General features: G+C 32.9%; 1 protein-coding gene across 3 annotated transcripts in view; it reads right to left on the bottom strand.

Annotated features, from left to right (window-relative positions):
* The window catches only part of LOC106461822 (catenin delta-2-like), a 31,282-nt gene extending 25,543 nt beyond the window's left edge, over window positions 1–5,739 (bottom strand). For all 3 annotated transcript variants that reach the window (XM_022388900.1, XM_022388899.1, XM_022388901.1), the window contains exon 1: window positions 5,655–5,739. The gene's annotated coding sequence lies outside the window, so the exon portion shown is untranslated. The remainder of the gene's footprint in view (window positions 1–5,654) is intronic.
* Window positions 5,740–6,797: the final 1,058 nt, after the last annotated feature.

The following is a 6,797-nucleotide window of genomic DNA, read 5'->3' as shown; positions in this document are numbered from 1 at the left end:
TGTTCATTGTGGTAAACGAAATAATAATTTAATCTAAATAAGATTTTTTTTCTTCCCAATTTGTAAAAAATCCTTACGTGATAGAAAAAAATGAATATTATTTTTGAAATCTGTGTAGCTGAATTATGGAAAATCTGATAATTAAACCAAAATAATTCTTATGAAGTTTAAATTTGCAAGCCTGTGTAATCACATAATTTCTCTGTAGAACTTACAGGCTAGGAGGGCCATGTTGCATGTTAAAGAAGTGTCATGATATTTTTTCCAGGGCAGTGTATATGGGGTAGGTCATAGCAAACCTACAAAACTTAAAACTGCAAGTGATTATGCTCTTTTTGCATGATCACTGAGTCAGTTTAACATTACAAATATTCAACTATCCATGTGCTTCCATTTTGACATATTTGATCATTCAAATGTCCAAGTTAAAAGAGTTTCATGAAGTTAAACAGAATTAATACCCTTAATGTATTTATTAGGAAGTTTGCTATGGTCCACTTTTGTTTGATATACAAGACTGTTTAGTGTAAGTGTTATTATTTAGTTTATTTTGTGACTTAATATCTGATGATTATTTAGTTTTAATGACAGCAGTGTGGAAGACCAATTGTTTTAAAGGTGATAGTTGTGACAATTTTTGTTACGTAACTTTGTACAAGTTGTACGTTGTGTTTGCAATTACATTGTTGTCAAGGCTTTACTAATATTGTATCGTCAGCTCACTTACGTAAATATTTAAAACCCTGACAACTTTGTATGATAGAAACAAATTCACAATTATAACTTCTATTTTAGTGATTCACTTATCCAATTAGCACCAACATACAATAAATAAGAAAGGTATATTAAATTAGCTATAATAATTACTGAATTAATTTTTAGTTCTGTTCTATTTGGGTAACTAATTGTGATCTGAAGTTTGTGATAAATACACAACTGTTGCAAAAAAAATACAGAAACAGCATGTGAAAATACAACAGAAAATAAGAATAGTACAAGAACCTACCAAGTAACAGTTGATAATTCTGATTCTTTGGATTTCTCTTAATATATTAAGTTACCAACTACGTAAAAAACTTTTGTACAGCAAAGTTATGAATGATATTTTTAGATGTAGCACACCAATAGTAAATTTCTGCTAACTTTATATGTAAAAATATAATCATCATTCATCATACTCACTCCATGTATAGAAAAACAATGTGTTTTTCAACAAGTGCAAAAAATATTTAAAAACAAAATTGAAAGTGTAGGAATGGATGTACCATAAAGTGAGAAAACAAGGTAGGAATGGGCATGATGTAATGAAACTTCCTCTGTACAATCTAACATGTACAATGGGACATGTCCAACAGCTGGTCCATGCCTACTTTGTTTAATCTTTCTATTATATGTACAGTAAGTCAGGTGGACTAAACTTATCAAAGTTAGTTATGCTTATCATACAATGACTAGAAATTTCTGTGAACTGAATTACTGTAAAGTTTATCTATATGACACCAGAAGAATTAAATATTTGTGTGGACCCATAACTTGTATGGGCTTTTTCTTTACAACTTGTCCACTCTTTTGCAATTGCATGAGAAGGCAACAGGATTTTGTACATTAGCTATATAGGTGGATTAAAATACAAAGATAAAAAAATCTTAAGAAGTTTCTGTGTATCAACATCATAGATTTGTTTCTGTCTATAGAAAAGTAGAAGAATCATAGACATACTTTTGTATGCACCCATAAGTTGCATGATATCATGAACACATAAAAACAAAGCAGGCATGGACAGGATGCCCCCTTGTGAGGTTGTACAGAGAAAGTTTTATTACACCATGCCCATTCCTACCTTGTTTACACTTTTTGGTGTGCTCATTGCTACATTTTCAATTTTTTTAGATATTTTTTTCACTTGTTCATGCACTTTTTTCACACAAAGTGACATGATTTTACATATTATTCATTCATTTACATGTATATCCTGTATGTATATCATCAGTGTGGGTATGTACCATAACATAATGGTATATGCAAAAAATGGTATATGTGTGTGTGTGGTGTGCATTTTCTTCACTTATGGTGTGTGTACACATTGTGAATGTGCTATACACGTGTTGGTACACTCTTTATAGTGTTCAGTGTTATTTGGGTGATGTAATGTGAGTTGTGGTTGTGTGCATATACTAAGGGGTGATAAATTAGTTAATTAATTTAATTAACTACTTAATTTTGTTCAGGCAATAACTAGAATTTCATGCAGGTAAAACTGGTAATGCATCTTGTCATTTATGAAAGAAACAGGTTTAAGCTGGACTTTGTCCTTGTATGTAAGTACACTGATAATTATTACAACACTGCATAGTTACATGTAATTATGAGTCTGCTTTTACTCCAGCATTAGTTAACTCAGGAATACCTTGACAGGAATATCTTTTATCCCTTCTTCGTACAGCAGCAGGACTCATCAGTTGGTTCCCACACCTATTCAGTATATGGAATGAGCGAATGGGATGTATGTATTTTAAAATGGTGTCCCTGTTCAAGGTTATTACCTGATATTTGTGGTTTTGTGAATTTTTTTGTGTTTGCTCTGCTAACTTTCTCAAGTGGTTCTATGACTTGTAATTGTGTATATGGTTTGTTTATCACTTAAGGTTGTCTGTCATATACTTTTAAAGATTTATTATTTGGTTGTTAAAAGTGTATATGAGTAAACAGTTTGTATTGCATGTATTCCTACTACCATACTTATGATACCAAGCAGCACTAAATTCAGCAATACTGAACTGATACAAAACTAACAGAATAATAAGACTATATAGGTTCTCCACATACTGATATTCTCATATATTCTTAGCATCATACCACTTCTTTATAGTTTATTTATCTAATAATATTTGTGTGCCCTTGATATACTCATAAGTTCATACTCTTGTGTTCCAAAAGAATCATACCTATACAATTATTAATTTTATAAAATTTTTCACTCTACATGATGCTTATTTGGGTCTGCATGATCATTTTTTCAGTCATCAAAAATTGCATGTTAAAAAAATCAGAGTAAACTTTCAGAATTTACTATTAGACTAATGTTATAAATTTTAACAACATACAAGTCTATGCTTAGTACATTAATTTTATGATCAACTAAGCCAACACATCCCAACTGCATGTTGTCACTTCACTTGTAGTTCACAATGTGTCAATGAAACTCTAGGACTAGCTTACCTACATGCAAGTGCTGTGCTCAGTTGGCAACGATTGCGGTTGCCTCGCTGTCTTAATGGAAATCTATGACTCGTTAGGCTCTCTACACACAAAGCATATTCATTACATCAAGGTTTACGGAGTCACAGATCAGCCAATCAGGGTGAGTACATGTAATTCAATTATGACCACCCCTCTATGCTCAATGAATATATAGCTCTTTTGCATTAGGCTGAGAACTACCAATTATCAGCCAGCTAATCAGCTTGCCTCAATGCTTTGCAAGTTAATTGAACTTGGGTCACATATTATTACTTTTTCTTACATTTTTGCCAATAGATTTAGGTCTATAAAACTTGAACAAAATTTTGATTCAATCCTAACTGATAATACATTTCATAAATGTCAGGTTGTGCGAAAGATTTTGTTATTGTAAGCGATTGCAATGCACTCTGCAAGTCGGCCTACTCAAGGGGATTCCCCCAACTAACATTACAGACTAAAAACATGGCACACTCTAGGCCTATGTTATTTATTTGTTTTTATGGCATGACCCACTGGTTTTGTTTTCCAGATGGATGTTTACTTACTTCCTTTTTTGGCTTTTTGTCATCAGCTAGCCTAGTATTGCATACACAATTAATGATGGCTGATCCATTCTCATCAAAATATGATAAATACACATTAGATGACAAGCAGAAACTGGCAGAGCTGTGTGCTATATATAAAGCACAATATCAAGATGCTGTTTTATCTTCATCAACACACTGGGGCCAACAGTGAAAAAAGCATGTAAAACAAAAACCCATAGAAGGATTCCTATCTAAGGCAGAAATGTTTCCTTCCTTGAAAGACTTAAGTTGATGAAAAGTTTGGGAGAGCTTTACAAATGACAAGAAGAAGTTACAAGAATCTATAATGAAAATCCAACAAAAGATTTGCTCTCTTCCAAAATGACAAGTTTGAAATATTTGTGGACCTCTTGAAGAACATTTACAAACCCCATCATTTCTTTCTGACTAACTTTAAGAAGGAGCTCATAATCATAAATGGAGAACAAATGCCCCTGCATAGGAATGAGTCTTCAAATAAAAAAACACTAACACTCAGTGGTCACCCAACATACATCAAAGAGAACTAAATGCTCTCCCGTGAGCCATATACGATCTTCACACAGGTATCTAATGAACCATTAAACAAAGGAATGAGCACTCGAACCAAGTTGAACCCCCCAGCATATTACTGATATACAGTGGGCTCCAAAGGGTTCATACAGGCTTGAAACAATGCTTAAAACCATCAGCCACCTAAAGAATAGGTTCAATATGTTCTTGCAAAAAGACTCTGCCATCTACATCTTGGATGACTACTTTGTCCACTGCACAGAAGAAGTCAGAAAGAAACTCCTTGAAAGTGGATACCTCCTCGTTGTCATTGATGGAGGAATTATTGGGAATGTTCAAGTGAATGACACTCATGTTCACCATCATTTGAAGGCAAAGTACAGAGAGTTGGAAAATGTACTGATGTTGAAGCAACTAAAAAAACAACCAAACAGAGTCCCATCACCAACCAGAGATGACATGTTTAAAACTCTGGTCGCAAGCTGGGAAAGCCTGACTCGTGACACCACCACTGCCCTGAAGAACAACTTCATTCCAATGCCTTTGATGGAACAGAAGATTTTCTGATCTCTGATAAGCTGTACTCTTTGGTGGGGAAACAGATTATAAGGAACTTCTGAAGTTAAAGCAACCTATGAGCGTGACGGAATTAGTGAAGACTATAACTCTGCCTAAAGGTGTTGTAAGTAAACGATAGAGTGAAGAAAGTCCTGATGATGAAGAGCAGGAGCTGATAGACTGCAAAAATGATAAAATTGAAGCAACTGTTGAAGATGAAGAACTGTCAGACAAAGAGGAAGATGGCATGGAGAAGTATCAATAAAATAATTCCTTCTGATGACAACATCTGCAAACTCCTAGCAGCAGGTCCTTTTTCTGAAAGCCAACAAATGGAAGAAAGCAGTCCAGAGCCAGAAGAGGAGAAAGAGGCTGTTTGTGAAGGAAACACTGCAAACAACCATAATTTGACCACATGACCCTTTGTCCTTATGAAGACAGGAGACCATGTTCTATCAGCCTGCATCATCAGTCAATTTTTCCACCTTGCACTATCATTAAATTATTGATATTTTTCAATCCTGCACTATTATTTGGAACACAAGAGAAGTACCCATTTTTTTGAAAACATCAGTTTGTCATATTCTATAAACTTTTGTGTTTTGTGTGTTTGTTTTATACACTGTATGTATTTCAGTTAAACTTAATCTCCTCTGTACCATGCTTACATTTGATTGAAACCACATGTTACAAGACTAAGTATTCTGAAGTGAGCAGCTATCTTTGTGCCTTTCAATTTTATGATTTATCATGGCATTTTCTTAGTTTACTAACCTGTGATGGGGTTAATACAATTCCTTCTCCATGATGTCCATTTGCTGGTGGAGGTTGACTGTATGGATTTCCTTGTGGTAATCCTTCTTGCCTAAACATTGGAAGTTCAAAGGAATTTAAATTGAACACTAAATCAGTAATAGGTATCCATTTTGTGTGCATGTAAACAAATTTACATACAATGCATAAAACTAGAAATAAAGTTCTAAACAGATTTTTAGATCCTGTATACCTAGGTATATTCTTGAGTAAAACTTATTCTAAAAGGAATTATCAAATGCATAACATATATACAAACTAAAATGTGCTATATTAATGAGATAAAACAATATTAAAAGTCTGATATCACATGAAAAGTGCAAATCTATATTTAACTTACCTTTTTAATTTCCAACATATTTACTACAGCATTTTTATAGAAAATTTCACTATATTCTGTATACGCAATGTTTAATGAACACATACATATATATATATTCTTAGACACTTTCACACTTGGTCTAAGTGAGCCTTCTTTATGTAAACACATATGTGTAAGTGTCTTGTGTTTAGGAAAATATTATGCAGTGAAATTCATATTTTAATAATATTTACATAACAAACAGTTCATTTTGGACTCTAATCAAGATATATATTATCATGCCTTATATACTGTTCTTAATGTTTACTTACAATTTCACAGGTCAATCCTTTAAATACACACACACACACACACACACACATATGTGTGTGTGTTAATGATATAGAAGGAACCTCTCTAAATTTGTTTGAGAAGTCACAAAAGTGACCCAGAGTTACTTGTTTAACCAATGATAAAGATTTTTTATTCATAGTTTTGTTATGTACTTGACTATATGGTATTGAGTGATGCTTCTGTATACTTCCAAACATTGTTTTTAGTCTGGTAATGATTTTGCTACCAATCATGAAATAACTATGGTTAGATAATTGGAAAAAAATTAAGTATAAAAAAAACACCACTTGACATACAATGACAACTAAATTTCCAAAAAAGCTTCTGAAAATTCAAATCAAGCACAGCAGTAAGTTCATGTGTTAGAAATCAGAAAACAAAGCAGTATAGAAGAGAGAAGATATTTGGAAAGATAAGCTGTTATATTGTTATAAATTTTTGAATATTAT

The sequence above is a fragment of the Limulus polyphemus genome, unplaced genomic scaffold, assembly GCF_000517525.1.
Source record: "Limulus polyphemus unplaced genomic scaffold, Limulus_polyphemus-2.1.2 Scaffold1039, whole genome shotgun sequence".
NCBI classification, from domain to species: domain Eukaryota; kingdom Metazoa; phylum Arthropoda; class Merostomata; order Xiphosura; family Limulidae; genus Limulus; species Limulus polyphemus.
The sequence above is the reverse complement of the archived record's forward strand: the minus strand, read 5'-3'. Positions and strand labels throughout refer to the sequence as shown.